The sequence below is a fragment of the Mustela nivalis genome, assembly GCF_964662115.1.
Source record: "Mustela nivalis genome assembly, chromosome: 5".
Taxonomy (NCBI): domain Eukaryota; kingdom Metazoa; phylum Chordata; class Mammalia; order Carnivora; family Mustelidae; genus Mustela; species Mustela nivalis.
This window is the reverse complement of record NC_139024.1, coordinates 118,833,952-118,851,697: the sequence shown is the minus strand read 5'-3', so window position 1 is coordinate 118,851,697 and position 17,746 is coordinate 118,833,952. Positions and strand designations below refer to the sequence as shown.

At 37.7% G+C, this 17,746-nt stretch overlaps 1 protein-coding gene across 3 annotated transcripts in view; it reads left to right on the top strand.

Annotated features, from left to right (window-relative positions):
- Positions 1-17,746, top strand: part of LOC309865787 (endogenous retrovirus group K member 7 Env polyprotein-like) — a 1,143,634-nt gene that overhangs the window by 1,026,112 nt on the left and 99,776 nt on the right. The gene's annotated exons all lie outside the window — the stretch shown is intronic.

Here is a 17,746-nt window from a genome sequence, read left to right as displayed (position 1 = left end):
AGAAGAATGGTCTGACTTATTCCTGAATAACCTTGAATTGAATGTGTATCCCTGAGAAGAAAAATCAAGTAAAAAGTGGGAAGTTGGGTGGAATATAACAGTAAAATTGAATGAAAAAATGTTTGCAACATAATGGGTTGTTGTCCATTTTTCTGTGAAACTATTACTTGATATTTATTTTTAACTGATTACCAGAGCTTAACCCAAACCTTGAAGATCAATTATCCTGACAGTTTTGTAGAATGGCAAATAAGGGTTGTTGAACGGGCATAAAATTGGGCTTCATCTTACTCTACATACCTAACAACTCAAACTACCTGATTCCTTTCATGAAAATACTGATGGTAGTTTTTACCGCACTGGGTTATTATAAGGGCAAATGCAAGAAGAGTAATTAAGTACCATGCTTAGTGAACAAAAATATTTATAAATTCCATTATTTTTTCTTAAAATTTTTACTCCTGGATAATAAAAAATCTCAGAAAGCAGAAACCAAAGCAAGAGGACTTTGAAGGATAACAGAATATGTCATCCCAAAGTACACCATTCTGGCATAAGGATTGTTTTGAGTGGATAAGGTGTTCTCAGGTAATAAAATTGCTGTAGATCACTTGGTGGTCAAAGAAGGAGTCTATGCTATACCAAATACCTTCTGCTGCTCCTGGATCCACACTGGCTGATATTATAGAGACTCAAATACGAGAAATTAACAAACAAACCTTTTGGTTCAAACACACAAGTAAGAACTGGTCTGGTTCATGGGAGTCCTGACTAAGAAGCATACTTCTGCCTCCAGTATTCTCCTGATAGTGTTCACTCAAGGGTCTCAAACAAACCCTCACAGCCATTAGCAGTATTTCAGATGGTCTCACTGAGCTTGGAGAGTTAAATATGACATGAACAGTGAGGTGCAAACACCTTTTTTTTCCTTACTGAGCATATATACAATAATATTTAATAAAATATTAGCAAATTAAACCTACAGTACATAGAAAAGAATAGTAAGTACATCATGATAAAATAGGCTTTATGCCATGAGTGCAATATTGGTTCAACATATGAAAATCTAATATAGTTTGACATATTAAAATATAAAGATTAAGCCTGATGATTCATAGACCTGTACCCCTAGAGCAAATAATACATTATATGTCAACAAAAATAATTTTAAAAATATACATAAATATGAAAAACAATATAGTCATGTCAATACAGGCAGAAAATGAATTTCTCAAAATTCATTTTTAAAAGAACAACTAGGAAAGCCTGGGTGGCTCAGTGGGTTAAAGCTTCTTCTTTCAGCTCAGGTCATAATCCCAGGGTCCTGGGATTGAGTCCCACATCGGGCTCTCTGCTCAGCAGGGAGCCTGCTTCCCTCCTGTCTCTCTCTGCCTGCCTCTCTGCCTACTTATGAGCTCTCTCTGTCAAATAAATAAATAAAATCTTTTTAAAAAAGAACAACCAGTGGAACACCTGGGTAGCTTTGTCATTAGGTGTCTGCCTTCAGCTTAGGTCGTGATCCCAGGGTTCTGGAATCAAGACCTGCATCGGGCTCCCTGTTCAGCGGGAAGCCTGCTTCTCCCTCTACCACTCCCCCTGCTTGTGTTCCCTCTCTCACTGTCTCTCTCTCTCTCTCTCTGTCAAATAAATAAATAAAACCTTTTAAAAAATAAAAATAAAAGAACTACCAGCAACCAAAAGTAGAAGGTGACTTCCTCACTCTAATAAAGACATCTGTGTCAGTTTATTTCTAGATTTTCTAATCTGTTCCATTGGTCTATATATCAGGAAGTATGATGTCTCCCATTGTGTTCTTCTTAAGGTTGTTCTGCATATTTAGGTTCATTGTGATTTCTATGAAAAATCCACAGCAAACATCATTATCAATGGGGAAAAGCTGGAGATTCCCTTAAGATCAGGAACATGACAGGGATGCCCACTCTCACCACAACTGTTTAACATAGTACTAGAAGTCCTAACCTCAGCAATCAGACAATGAAAAGAAATAAAAGAATATAAAAGAAAGAAAGAAAGAAGAAATAAGAAATAAAAGAAATAAAAGGCATCCAAATTGGCAAAGAAGAAATCAAACCTTCCCTCTTCACAGATGACATGATACTTTATGTGGAGAACCTAAAAGACTCCACCCCCAAATTACTGGAACTCACACAGCAGTTTGCTGTGGGTTTGTCATAGATGGCTTTTATGATATTAAGGTATATACCCTATCCCTACACTGTGAAATTTTAATCAAGAAAGGATGTTGCACTTTATCAAATGCTTTTTCTGCATCTATTGAGAGGATCATATGGTCCTCGTCCTTTCTTTTATTAAATGTTGTGTATCACAATGATTGATTTGCGGATTTTGAGCCAATCTTGCAGCCTAGGAATAAATCCCTCTTGGTTGTGGTGAATAACCCTTTTAATGTACTGTTGGATCCTAATGACACACAACAACACAACAATCCTATTGTTGGTAGGAATTTTTGCATCCATGTTCATCAGCGATATTGGTCTGTAGTTCTCCGTTTTGGTGGGGTCTTTGTCTGGTTTTGGGATCAAGGTAATGCTGGCTTCACAAAACGAATTTGGAAGATCTCCTCCCATTTTTATGTTTTGAAACCATTTCAGAAGAAATATTAATTCTTCTTTAAATGTTTGGTAGAATTCCCCTGGGAAGCCATCTGGCTCTGAGATCCTTTTTTTTTTTTTTTTAAATAAACATATAGTGTATTATTAGCACCAGGGGTACAGGTCTGTGAATCGCCAGGTTTACACACTCCACAGCACTCACCTTAGCACATACCCTCCCCAATGTCCATAACCCCATCATGCTCTCCCTACACCCCTTCCCCCTTCCCCCCTCAGTTTGTTTTGTGATATTAAGAGTCTCTTTCGGTTTGTCTCCCTCCTGATCCCATCTTGTTTCATTTATTCTTTTCCTACCCCCCAGCCCCCCCACCAAATGTATCTCCAATTCCTCATATCAGGGAGATCATATGATAGTTGTCTTTCTCCAACTGACTTATTTCGCTATATATATATATATATATATATATATATATATATAATCAATCACATCTTCTTTATCCATTTATCTGTTGATGGACATCTAAGTTCTTTCCATAGTTTGGCTATTATAGACATTGCTGCTATAAACATTCAAGTGCACATGCCCCTTCAGATCACTATGTTTGTATCTTTAGGGTTCCTCAAAAAGTTGAAAATAGAGCTACCTTATGACCCAGCAATTGCACTACTGGGTATTTACCCTAAAGATGTTGGGAGATTTTTCGTTACTGCTTCAATTTCCTTGCTGGTTATGGGTCTGTTCAGGCTATCTATTTCTCTCTATTTCAGTTTTTACAGTCTATATATCTTTAGGAATGCATCCATTTCTTCTAGATTGTCTAATATGTTGTCATATAGTTGCTCATAAGTGTTTTTATTTCTTCAATGTTGTTTGTGATTTCTCCTCTTTCATTCATGATTTTCTTTATTTTAGCCCTTTCCCTTTTCTTTTTGATAAGTCCAGCCAGGGGTTTATCAATATTATTAATTTTATTAATCTTATTAATTCTTTCAATGAAAAACTTCTTGTTTCTGTCCTACTGTTCTTTTGGTTTCTATTTCATTGATTTCTGCTTTATTTATTATTTATTATTTCTCTTCTCTTGCTGGATTTAGGCTTTCTTTGCTGTTCTTTCTCCAGCACCTTTAGGTGGAGGGTTAGGTTGTATATTTGAGACTTTACTTGTCTCTTAAGAAAGGCTTGTGTTATTATATACTTTCCTCCCAGGACCCCCTTTGCTGCATCCCAAAGATTTGGAACAGTTGTGTTTTTATTTTCACTTGTTTCCATGATTTTTTTAATTATTTTTTAATTTCCTGGTTGACGCCATTCATTCTATAGTAGGATGCTCTTCAGCATCCATGTATTTGAATTTTTTCCAACTTTCCTCTTGTGATTGAGCTCCAGTTTCAGAGCATTGTGGTCCAAAAATATGCAGAGAATGATCTCAATCTTTTGGTACCAGTTAAGACCTGATTTGTGACCAAGGATGTGATCTATTCTGGAGAATGTTCCATGTGAAATAGAAAAGAATGTGTATTCTGTTGCTTTGGGATGGAACGTTCTGAATATATCAGTGATGTCCATCTGTTCCAGTGTGTCATTTAAATCACTTATTTTCTTGGCGATATTTTGCTTAACTCATCTGTCCATTTCTGTGAGGGGGGTGTTAGAGTCCTGTACTATTATTGTATTATTGTTGATGTGTTTCTTTGATTTCGTTATTGCTTGGCTTATATTGTTGGCTGTTCCCATGTTAGAGACATAAATATTTACAATTGTTAGATCTTCTGGTTGGATTGACCCTCTATGATATAGTGTCCTTCCTCATCTCTTATTACAGTCTTTGGTTTAAAATCTAATTTTTCTTATACAAGGATTGCCACCTGAGCTTTCTTTTGATGTCCATTAGCATGATAAATGGTTTTCCACCCCTTCACTTTAAATCTGGAGGTGTCTTTGGGTCTAAAATGAGTCTCTTACAGACAGCATATTGGTCTTAGTTTTTTAATCCAATCTCACAAACTGTGTCTTTTGATTGGGGCATTTAGCCCATTTACATTCAGAGTAACAATTGAAAGATATGAATTTATTGTCATTGTATTGTCTGTAAGGTGACTATTACTCTATATTGTCTCTGTTTCTTTCCAGTCTATGTTACTTTTGGACTTCCTCTTTCCCTTTTCCTGGTTCAGTGATTGCAAATTCTTTTAGTTTCTGTTTATCTTAGAAGGTTTTTATGATTCCTATTTTCAACGACATCTTAGCTGGATAAAGTATTCTTGGCTATATATTTTTCTCAATTATATCATGTCAGTCCTTTCTGGCCTGCCAGATTCCTGTGGATAGGTCTGCTTCCAACCTAATGTTTCTACCCTTATACATTACATACCTCTTGTCCTGAGCTGCTTTCAGGGTTTTCTCTTAGTCTCTGAGATTTGTAAGTTTTACTATTAGATGTAGGAGTGTTGACCTAATTTTACTGATTTTGAGGGGATTCTCTGTAACTCTTGGATTTTGATTGTATTTCCTTCCCCAAATTAAGGAAGTTCTCCACTATAATTTGCTCCAAAATACTTTCTGCCCCTCTCTCTTTCCTCTTTTTGTGGGTTCCCAATTATTCTAATATTGTTTTGCTTTATGGTATTACGTACCTCTTGAGTTCTCCCCTTATAATCCAGTAGTTGTTTATCTCTCTTTTTCTCAACTTCCTTATTCTCCATCATTTGGTCTTCTGTATCACTAATTCTCTCTCCTGCCTAATTCATCCTAGAAGTTAGAACCTCCATTTTTTATTGCACCTCATTAACAGTTTTTTTTTATTTTGACTGTTATATTTTAGTTATCCAGAAAGGGATTCTCTAGTGTCTTCTATGCCTTTCTCAAGCCCAGCTAATATGTTTATATTCCTTATTCTGAACTCTAGTTCTGACATCTTACTAATGTTTGTATTGACTATGTTCCTGGCAGTCAATACTGCCTCCTGTTCTTTTTTTTTTTTTTTTCAGGTGAGTTTTTCCATCTTGTTGTTCTATCCAGAGAAGAATAGATGAACAAGAGAACAAAATACTAAAAGGGCAACCATGACCCCAGAGAAAGATACACTAAACAAATCAGAAGAGACCCAAAACTTGGGGGGGGGGGGCAGGGCAGAATATAGCAGGCAGAATATGTTCAGGCTGGTGAATAGAATAGAGCCGATTTTGGCTCTATTTTGGTCTGTTAGAAGAAACTGTATCCCAAAAATTTTAAAGAAAGAAAAACTTATACATATACAAAAATAAGGTTAAATACAATAAAGGGATGAAAATTAAAATTATTTCTAAAGAGGAATTAATAAGAAAAGAAGTTGGTTGAAAAAAGAAAAATTTTTTAAAAATGAAAATTTAAAAAATTAAAGTTGAAAAACTAAAGAATCATGGGGGAAAAGCTATGAATTCTATGTTCTGTATTCCCTTAGCACTGGTGTTTTGCAGTTCTCATTGATCAATAAACTTGGTCTTGGCTGGATGTTCTTGCTGGTCTTCTGGAGGGAGGGGCTTGTTGGTGTTACATTAAACTGAGATGAAGGATCAGCAAACACAGAATTTCAACAAAGAGTTAGAAGATATAAGAAAGTACCGAATAGGGGCACCTGGTGGCTCAATTATTTGACCTTCGGCCTTCAGCTCAATTGTGATCCCTGGATCCTGGGACCAAGCTCTGCATTGGGCTCCCTGCTCAGTGGAAAGTCTGCTTCCCAGTCTCCCTCTGCCTTTCACCTTGATCATGCTCTCTCTCTCTTACTCTCTCTTTCTGTCTCTCTCTCTGATAAATAAATAAGAATCTTATAAAAAAAAAAAGAGGTAGCAAATAGAAGCTTTTTGTGCTCAGCATATTTTTGGGATTCATCCACATTTTCACATCAATCATTTGTGCTATTTCATGAGGTGGCTATACCAATTTGTTTAATCATTCACCTATTGAGAAAATTAAGGCTATTCATAGTTTTTAATTATTACAAGTAAAATTACTATAAACATTTACATATAGGGTTTTGTATGAATGTAAACATTCACTTTTCTTCCGTAGTGCCCAGTACTGCAGTTTCTGGATCATGTGGTAAGTATTCATTTTGGTTTGGTTTGGTTTGGTTTGGTTTTAGGTTTTTGTTGTTGTTGTTGTTTAGGGTTTTTTTTTTATTTTTATTTAAAATCCAGTTAGTTAATATACAGTATATTAGTTTCAAGTGTACAAATTTATTGATTCAACACTTACAAACAACACCCATTGCTCATCACAAGAAGCATATCCCTTAATCCCCACTATGTATTTCACACATTCCCCCCTCACCCACCTTTTTTCTGGTAACCATCAGTTTGTTCTTTATAGTTAAACGTCTGTTTCTTGGTTTGCCTCTTTCTTTTTTTTTTCTATGCTTATCTGTTTTATTTCTTAAATACCACATAAGAGTAAAATCATATGGAATTTGTCTTTCTGTGATTAACTTATTTCACCTAACATAATGCTCTCTACTTATTCACACCATTGCAATGTGGAAGATTTAATTCTTTTTATGCCATTTCTCTCTTATTTGTTTATCAGTTGAGAGAAATTTGAGATGTTTTCATGATTGGGCTATTGTAGATAATGCTGCTCTAAACATTCCCTTCAAATCAGTATTTCTGTATCCTTTGGGGAAATGCTTAGTTGTGAAATTGCTGGATTGCAAGATAGTTTTATTTTTAACTTTTTGAGGGCCCTCCATACTGTTTTCCATACTGACTGCACCAGTTTGCATTCCCACCAGCAGCCTAAGAGTGCTTCCCTTCCTCCATATCCTTGCCAACACCTGTTGTTCCTTTTGTTGTTGACTTTAGCCATTCTGACAGGTTTTGATGTGATATCCAATTGTAGTTTAGATTTTAATTTCCTGATGATGAATAATGCTGAGCATGTTTTCATAAGTCAGTTGGCCATGTGTTTGTCTCCTTTGGAAAAATGTCTATTCATGTCTTCTGCCCATTTTTTAATTGGATTATTTGGGTTTTGGGTGTTGAGTTTTGTATTTCTTCACAAATTTTGAGTACTAACCCTTTATTAGATATGTCATTTGCAAATATCTTCTCTCATTCCATAGGTTGTTTTCTGTTTTGTTAAAAAGGCAACATTCCATTTAAAACAAACAGGCAATCTATTTATAGAGTAGCTATACAGTTTTGAATTCCTGCAACAGACTTTGTTATACCACATCCTTACCAGTATTTTGTATTTTCATGATTTTTTAACTGCTTAAATAGGTATAATGATTGTGTACTGTGGTCTTAATTCACAATTCCCTAATATTTGTGATACAAACAGCTTTTCACATGTTTTCTTGTCATTCATATATCCTCTGCAATAAGATTCTGTCCCTTGGTCCATATGTCCATCTCTCTGCCAATACCACACGGATTTACTTGGTTACTATAGCTATAGGATAATAGTTATGTAATCTATGACTTGTAAAAAAAATGTGGTAAAATATTCCTTCATAAACAAACATTCACCTTTCTCCCCTCACCTGATTTCTCCAGAATTTGGAAACTCTCAGTAACTATTCTTAATTTCATAGCAATTATATTTATTTGCAGAGGCTCCATAAGAACTTATTTGCCTTGTAACAGAACACCAGAAAACATTTCTCATATCACTACAGCATTGACTGAAGTGTCATATTTAAGGAAGATATACATAAACTCAGATATGACCAGACAGCTTTGAGGAACTAATTGGACTCAGTGAGGTCCCTTGAAAAAATCACCTTCCAGGGTTTGATGTAGTCTTAACAGGTATGTAAGGAAGTTCATTGCCTAGCTGCTCAGGGAATTGGGATATTTGAGGGACCTGCAGAAGAGAGGAACTCACTCAAATCTATAGGTATTGCAGGTGACTCTGATGGTAAGTATTTGGCTTGACTCTTAGAGTCAAAAGGCTATTGAAATGTCAACCTGAAATTCCTTGAAATTCCTTGTGAAAAGTTCTGGCGATGCAGATTTACAAAAAGCTTATATGACCAGTCACTATTCTTACTGTACTTAATGTAAATAGGACATGTTTGTTATAACTGAACTTATTTTACATAAAAATTTATCTTAATTTGGCTAACTTTTATGAAAATGAGGGTGATTTTAGTGAGAAAAAACTATGTATCAGTAATATACTTTCATAGGTCTTAAATTCTAGGTTTTTTAAAAAGATTTTATTTGTTTACTCAAAAGAGAGAGAGACAGTGAGAGAGGGAATATAAGCAGGGGGAGCGGGAGAGGGAGAAGCAGGCTTCCTGCAGAGCAGAGAGCCCAAGGCAGAGCTCAGTCCCAAGACTCTGAGATCATGACCCAAGTGGAAGGGCAGACACCTAAAAACTGAGCCACTAAGGTACCTCAAATTCTAGTTCTGATGAATTGTCTTTGAGAGTTTGCCATTTATCTATACAACTGTGTTGGATCCTGAATTCTTCTGGTTTCCTGAATAATGGATAATTTTCCAACTGATATAGGCCTAACTTTGAAAGCCCACCTGCAGGACTACTTCCTCAAATGAGACAACTGTGTATCTGAACTGCTCTAATTTACCTTGTTATAAAATGTAGGATAAGATGTTAAGACTATACATGAGAATTCCAAAATAATGGCTCTAAGAAGGATGGTGGCTATGTTGGTACTAGGGAATATCTGCAACTTGGTGCAAGGCAAGGCACTTTCATTCCAGAAATCCTGATCTACGCCCTTTTTCAAAAGGAAGTAGCTAAAGTGATCATTGTCCTATCCCTCAAGAAAGAACAGTGAGAAGAGAGTAGGGATTTGAAGCCAGAGTCCATCTTGTCAGTCAAAACAGAAGAATGAAAACTAGAAGTCATATCCCCCCTCAGGCATGGCTATAGGCTGGGAAACATACAGACCTAGACTCAAGGGGTAGGAATGCTTGCTTATCTTTCAAAGGGACCTGTAAAACAAATAGTTCACCAGCACTATGCTAGAGAGTAATCATTTGATGTAACCCCCTTAACTTAAAATAAAGAATATATTAAAGACTTTCTCATCAGCTAGTTTCCTCCAGGGATGGTTTCCACATCTAAGAGAGGTAATTTAACTCCTGACCACATCAAGAGCAGCAAAAACATTAATAAAATGAACATCTAACAAACAACACGTCATAGCTGGGCACGGTGCATACAGGTACTGTCAGGAGGCTAGAGGCATTTCCAGTGTTGCAGAAGGACTCATTTTGCATTTGCCACAAGATACCCCACATGGTAAGACTTTAGTTCATTGGAAATTGGCTCACAATGCCTCCCTCCCACCCCTGGTAGCTTGGTATCCTAATCCATTGGGACCAAGGGCTCACATCCAGTTCTGCCTTTGATCTCTGAATTTATATTTGCCAGAACCCAACATGTACACAAATAACTGCCTCTGGACCTCTGATACTTGGTACTGAGATGTGATTATTATTAGAGGTCCCACTCCAATGCCCATGTATAACGGAGACACTGTCTCTGATAATATTAGGGACAAAATATCTGCTATTATTCCCTCAGGAAAGGTACCTAAGCCAGGATATTGGCTCATGTGTTGTTGCTACATGAAGATTTGCCATATGCATTGTCTTTAAAACATTTGTCTTATTGTCCCTGCCCTCACTGCTGATGCCCCTCCCTGTTCCCTCAAGAAGCATCTGCCTGTCATAGGTCACCAGGGAGCTGAAATTCACAATTGTTCCAACTGCCAGGTCTGTGGAATACTGAACATAGTATCTCATAAGCAAAAGGTTTTTAATCATTTAGAGAAGATCTCTTTTACTGATGCCCTCAGTACATGGCTTATATCTTCTCCATTTTGCTGGGAAACTATAATTTTAAGTACTCTATTTTGTCCTATACCAATTTCATGTTGCTATTTATATTGTTTCTGGGATATAAGGATGCAAGTCACTTCCTTGTATCTGGCTCTAGGGCAATCACGGAAGAATGGCACGTAAGAGATTGTCCAGGCTATAAAGGTGCTGGGGGAGGAGGGCAGGAGTGCTGATGGTACTGATCCTTCTTTGGCCTGCTATCCTGTCCATATCGTCTTGACGACTCCCTCAGGGCTCCATGTCCCAGGCCCCTTGGAAGTGAATATTCCTTGGGATTGTAGGCCATGAGCAGAATGCAGGGAGGTTTATTCCAGTCTTCCATATATCTGTTTAGATAACTGTTAGAAATAACAGCTCCCCCTCTTCTTGCACACATGGTGTCACAAGGTCTGTTAAATATTGACTGTTAGTTAACTTTATTAAGCCATTTGATCTCACTACAATGCACTCCTGCATATTCTGTCCCACCTATATAAGTTCTAGACCTTGGAAAGACTGGCTGCCTAACTGTTTGTATCACCATCTGCCCAATCCTCCCTGCCTGTAAAGTACCCTGAATAAAATGCTATAAACTGTATGGAATTGATTGCTTTTTTTTTTTCCAATTTCAAAGTGCCTTAGCACTTTGCAGAATATTTCACAATCTCTCCACCCTCTAACATTCCTGAAATTGTTAGTCTGTATCATCTCTCCTTTCTTTCTCAGTCCTTCTAGAAGTTTGTCAATTCCATCAATCTTTTCAAGGAACAAGCTGTATGTGTCATTGATTTTTTTCTATTGTTTTGTTTTTCCAATTTTGTTCATTCCTGCCATATGTACTATTTCATTTCTTCAGTTTGCTTTAGGTTATTTTACAGCTACTTTTTCTATGTTATTGAAGTGGGAACATAGATTACGCTTTTAATACCATACATTTTTCTGATTATTGCTTTAATTATGTGTCACAAATTTAGGTATATTTTTAAGATGTGTTGTTGTGTTTTCACTTTCATTTGGTTCAATATATTTTTCATTTTCCTTAAGACATTCTTTATGACCCAGAAGTATATTGTTTAATTTTCAAGTGTTAGGAGTTGTGCTGGTTATCTTTCTACTACTGATTTTTTTTCTTTTTTACTTTCCACACCCAGAGTGGAGCCCAACATGGGTCTTGAACTCACAACCCTGAGATCAAGACCTGAGCTGAGATGAAGGCTCTGATGTTTAAACGACTGAAACACCCAGGCACCCCACTATTATCAAATTTTAGCTTAATTCCATTGTATCCAAAGAACACAATCTGTGGGATTTCAGTTCCCTAGCATTTGTTGAAGTTCTTTATATGGCCCATGAGACCATCTATCTTCTCAAAGATTCCATGGACACTTAAAAAGAATGTGTAATCTCTTCTTGTTTGGTGGAATGGTCTATAAATGTCAATTAGATCATGTTGGTTGATGGTGTTGAGTTCTATAGTCTTGCTGAATTTGTCTAGTGGTTTCATTAACTGTTCAGAGAAGACTATGAAAGCCTTCAAGTATATTTGCATATATGTATATTTCTTCTTTCAGTTCTATCAGTTTTTGTTTCACCTCCTTTGCAGCTCTATTTTTTAGTGCATATACATTTCAAACTTCTTGGAAGATTATCACTATGATTATTACATATTGTTTCTCTGAATCCCTGACCATATATTTTGTTGTGGTTTTTTTTGTACTTTCCATATTATTTTCTTTCTTTCTTTTTATTATGTTATGTTAGTCACCATATAGTACATCATTAGCTTTTAATGCAGTGTTCCAAGATTCACTGTTTACATAAAGCACCCAGTGCTCCATGCAATACATGCCCTCCTTAATATCCATCACCAGGCCAACAAATTCCCCACTCACTCCCCCCAAACCCTGTCTGTTTTTTGGAGTCTACCATCTCTCATGGTTTGTCTCCACTTCTGATTCCCCCCCCCCTTCATGTTTCCCTTTCTTCTCCTAATGTCCTCCATGTTATTCCTTATGTTCCACAAGTAAGTGAAAACATATGATAATGGACTTTCTCTGCTTGACTTATTACACTCAACATAATCTCTTCCAGTTCCAACTATGCTGATTCAAAAGTTGGCCATATACTTTGATTGGAGTCCTAATTTAACTCATACAGCCATCTCTACTTTGTTTTATCAATTGTTTTATTTTTTTAAGATTTTATTTATTATTTAATATGACAGAGAGAAAGACAGTGAGAGAGGAAATACAAGCAGGGGAGGTGGAAGAGAGAAGCAGGCTTCCTGCCAAGCACAGAGCCCAATGCCGGGATCTATCCCAGGACCCTGGGATCATGACCTAAGGGGAAGGCAGATGCTTAATGACTGAGCCACCCAGGTGCCCTAATAAAGAAAATAAGTCCATTATGCAAAACTTTTCTGCAATTGAACCCCAAGTTTAGATCTCCAGTAAATTCTTCAAAATATTTAAGAAAGAAGCCACCCTAATTTATACAAAGTTCCAAAAAAGTAACAAGAAAGAAAACATTTGCAAATACTTTCTGTGAGACCAGGATAACCTATATTTGAAAATCTGACAAGGGCATTGTAACCAAAAGAAATACACAGACTCATCACTCTTATAAAGACAAATGCAAAATTTTTTTTCAAGATTTTATTTATTTATTTGACAGACAGAGATCACAAGTTGACAGGTTCCCCCTAAGCAGAGAGTCCGATGCAGGGCTCAATCCCAGGACCCTGGGATCATGACCTGAGCCAAAGGCAGAGGCTTTAACCCACTGAGCCACCCAGGCACACCCAAATGCAAAATTCTTAAGAAAAGGAGAGGAGTCAAGATGGCAGAGAAGTAGCAGGCTGAGACTACTTCAGCTAGCAGGAGATCAGCTAGATAGCTTATCTAAAGACTGCAAACACCCGCAAATCCATCAGCAGATCGAAGAGAAGAAGAACAGCAATTCTGGAAACAGAAAAACAACCACTTTCTGAAAGGTAGGACCGGCGGAGAAGTGAATCCAAAGCAACGGGAAGATAGACCCCGGGGGGAGGGGGGAGGAGCAGGCTCCCAGCAAGGGGCGGAGCAACGGAGCACAAAATCAAAACTTTTAAAAGTCTGTTCCGCTGAGGGACATCGCTCCAGAGGCTAAACTGGGGTGAAGCCCACGCGGGGTCAGCGTGGCCTCAGGTCCCGCAGGGTCACAGAAAGATCGGGGGTGTCTGAGTGTCGCAGAACTTGCGGGTATTGGAACGGGAAAACCAGCTACAGAGACAGAGCCGACACTAAGATCACAGCTCAGTGTTACCTTGAACTGGTCACAGGCTCGGTGAGCTCGGAGTGTGGCTGGAGGTCAGGCAGAGGAGAGTAACTGGGCTCTGTTCTTTGAGGGCGCACTGAGTAGTGGGGCCACAGGGCTCTCAGCTCCTCTGGGCCGGAGACCAGGAGGCCGCCATTTGTATTCCCGTCCTCTGGAACTCTACAGAAAACGCTCAGAAATCAAAAGCTTCTGAAAGCAAACCCGAGTGGATTACTCAGCCCGGCCCCTGGTAAGGGCAGTGCAATTCCGCCTGGGGCAAAGACACTTGAGAATAACTACACCAGGGCCCTCCTCCAGAAGATCAACAAGAAATCCAGCCAAGACCAACTTCACCTACCAAGGAGTGCAGTTTCAAAACCAAGAAGAGCAGCAGAATTCCAGAGGAGGAGAAAGAAAGCACGGAACTCATGGCTTTCTCCCTGTGATTATTTTAGTCTTGCAGTTAATTTATTTTATTTATTTTTTTATATAATTTTTTTATTTTTTATAAACATATATTTTATCCCCAGGGGTACAGGTCTGTGAATCGCCAGGTTTAAACACTTCACAGCACTCACCAAAGAACATACCCTCCCCAATGTCCATAATCACACCCCCTTCTCCCAAACCCCCTCGCCCCAGCAACCCTCAGATTGTTTTGTGAGATTAAGAGTCACTTATGGTTTGTCTCCCTCCCAAACCCATCTTCTTTCATTTATTCTTCTCGTACCCACTTAAGCCCCCATGTTGCATCACCACTTCCTCATATCGGGGAGATCATATGATAGTTGTCTTTCTCCACTTGACTTATTTCGCTGAGCAAGATACGCTCTAGTTCCATCCATGTTGTCGCAAATGGCAAGATTTCATTTCTTTTGATGGCTGCATAGTATTCCATTGTGTATATATACCACATCTTCTTGATCCATTCATCTGTTGATGGACATCTAGGTTCTTTCCGTAGTTTAGCTATAGTGGACATTGCTGCTATAAACATTCGGATGCACCTGCCCCTTTGGATCACTACATTTGTATCTTTAGGGTAAATACCCAATAGTGCAATTGCTGGATCATAGGGCAGTTCTATTTTCAACATTCTGAGGAACCTTCATGCTGTTTTCCAGAGAGGTTGCACCAGCTTGCATTCCCAAAAACAGTGTAGGAGGGTTCCCCTTTCTCCGCATCCTCGCCAGCATCTGTCATTTTCTGACTTGTTGATTTTAGCCATTCTGACTGGTGTGAGGTGATATCGCATTGTGGTTTTGATTTGTATTTCCCTGATGCTGAGTGATATGGAGCACTTTTTCATGTGTCTGTTCGCCATCTGGATGTCTTCTTTGCAGAAATGTCTGTTCATGTCCTCTGCCCATTTCTTGATTGGATTATTTGTTCTTTGGGTGTTGAGTTTGCTAAGTTCTTTATAGATTCTGGACACTAGTCCTTTATCTGATATGTCGTTTGCAAATATCTTCTCCCATTCTGTCAGTTGTCTTTTGATTTTGTTAACTGTTTCCTTTGCTGTGCAAAAGCTTTTGATCTTGATGAAATCCCAATAGTTCATTTTTGCCCTTGCTTCCCTTGCCTTTGACGTTGTTCCTAGGAAAATGTTGCTGCGGCTGAGGTCGAAGAGGTTGCTGCCTGTGTTCCCCTCAAGGATTTTGATGGATTCCTTTCGCACATTGAGGTCCTTCATCCATTTTGAGTATATTTTTGTGTGTGGTGTAAGGAAATGGTCCAATTTCATTTTTCTGCATGTGGCTGTCCAATTTTCCCAGCACCATTGACCCAAAACCAGACAAGGATCCCACCAAAAAGGAGAGCTATAGGCCAATATCCTTGATGAACACAGATGTGAAAATACTCAACAAAATACTAGCCAATAGGATTCAACAGTACATTAAAAAGATTTTTCACCACGACCAAGTGGGATTTATTCCAGGGCTGCAAGGTTGGTTCAACATCCGCAAATCAGTCAATGTGATACAACACATCAAAAAAAGAAGGAACAAGAACCATATGATACTCTCAATAGATGCTGAAAAAGCATTTGACAAAGTACAGCATCCCTTCCTGGTCAAAACTCTTCAAAGTGTAGGGATAGAGGGCGCATACCTCAATATCATCAAAGCCATCTATGAAAAACCCACCACAAATATCATTATCAATGGAGAAAAACTGAAAGCTTTTCTGCTAAGGTCAGGAACACGGCAGGGATGTCCATTATCACCACTGCTATTCAACATAGTACTAGAAGTCCTAGCCTCAGCCATCAGACAACAAAAGGAAATTAAAGGCATCCAAATCGGCAAGAAAAAGTCAAATTATCACTCTTCGCAGATAATACGATACTATATGTGAAAAACCCAAAAGACTCCACTCCAAAACTGCTAGAACTTGTACAGGAATTCAGTAAAGTGTCAGGATATAAAATCAATGCACAGAAATCAGTTGCATTTCTCTACACCAACAGCAAGACAGAAGAAAGAGAAATTAAGGAGTCAATCCCATTTACAATTGCACCCCAAAACATAAGATACCTAGGAATAAACCTAACCAAAGAGGCACAGAATCTATACTCAGAAAACTATAAAGTACTCATGAAAGAAATTGAGGAAGACACACAAAAAAATGGAAAAATGTTCCATGCTCCTGAACTGGAAGAATAAATATTGTGAAAATGTCTATGCTACCTAAAGCAATCTACACATTTAATGCAATTCTTATCAAAGTACCATCCATCTTTTTCAAAGAAATGGAACAAATAATGCTAAAATTTATATGGAACCAGAAAAGACCTCGAATAGCCAAGGGATATTGAAAAAGAAAGCCAACGTTGGTGGCATCACAATTGCGCACTTCAAGCTCTATTACAAAGCTGTCATCATCAAGACAGCATGGTACTGGCACAAAAACAGACCCATAGATCAATGGAACAGAATAGAGAACCCAGAAATAGACCCTCAACTCTATGGTCAACTAATCTTCGACAAAGCAGGAAAGAATGTCCAATGGAAAAAAGACAGCCTCTTCTTGAAGTTAATTTAATTTTTTCCTTTTTCATTTTTTTTCTCTTCTTCTGCTAAAATTTTAACTTTTACCCTTTTCTTTTTTAACTAGTTTATCTAATATATATATTTATTCTTTTTTATATTTTTCTTATTTGTTTTCTTTTTTTTAATTCTTTTCTTTTCTTTTTTTCTTTTTTTCCTTTCTTTCATTTTGAACCTCTTTTTATCCCCTTTCTCCCCCCTCACGATTTGGGATCTCTTCTGATTTGGTTAAAGCATATTTTCCTGGGGTTGTTGCCACCTTTTTAGTATTTTACTTGCTCTTTCATATACTCTTATCTGGACAAAATGACAAGGCGGAAAAATTCACCAAAAAAAAGAACAAGAGGCAGTACCGAAGGCTAGGGACCTAATCAATATAGACATTGGTCATATGTCAGATCTAGAGTTTAGAATGACAATTCTCAAGGTTCTAGCCGGGCTCGAAAAAGGCATGGAAGATATTAGAGAAACCCTTTCTGGAGAAATAAAAGAACTAAAATCTAACCAAGTTGAAATTTAGAAAAAAGCTATTAATGAGGTGCAATCAAAAAAGGAGGCTCTCACTGCCATGATAAATGAGGCAGAAGAAAGAATTAGTGATATAGAAGACCAAATGACAGAGAATAAAGAAGCTGAGCAAAAGAGGGACAAACAGCTACTGAACCACGAGGGGAGAATTTGAGAGATAAGTGACACCATAAGACGAAACAACATTAGAATAATTGGGATTACAGAAGAAGAAGAAAGAGAGAGGGGAGCAGAAGGTATACTACAGAGAATTATTGGGGAGAATTTCCCCAATATGGCAAAGGGAATGAGCATCAAAATTAAGAAGGTTCAGGGAATGCCCCTCAAAATCAATAAGAATAGACCCACACCCCGTCAACTAATAGTAAAATTTACAAGTCTCAGTGACAAAGAGAAAATCCTGAAAGCAGTCCGGGAAAAGAAGTCTGTAACATAAAATGGTAAAA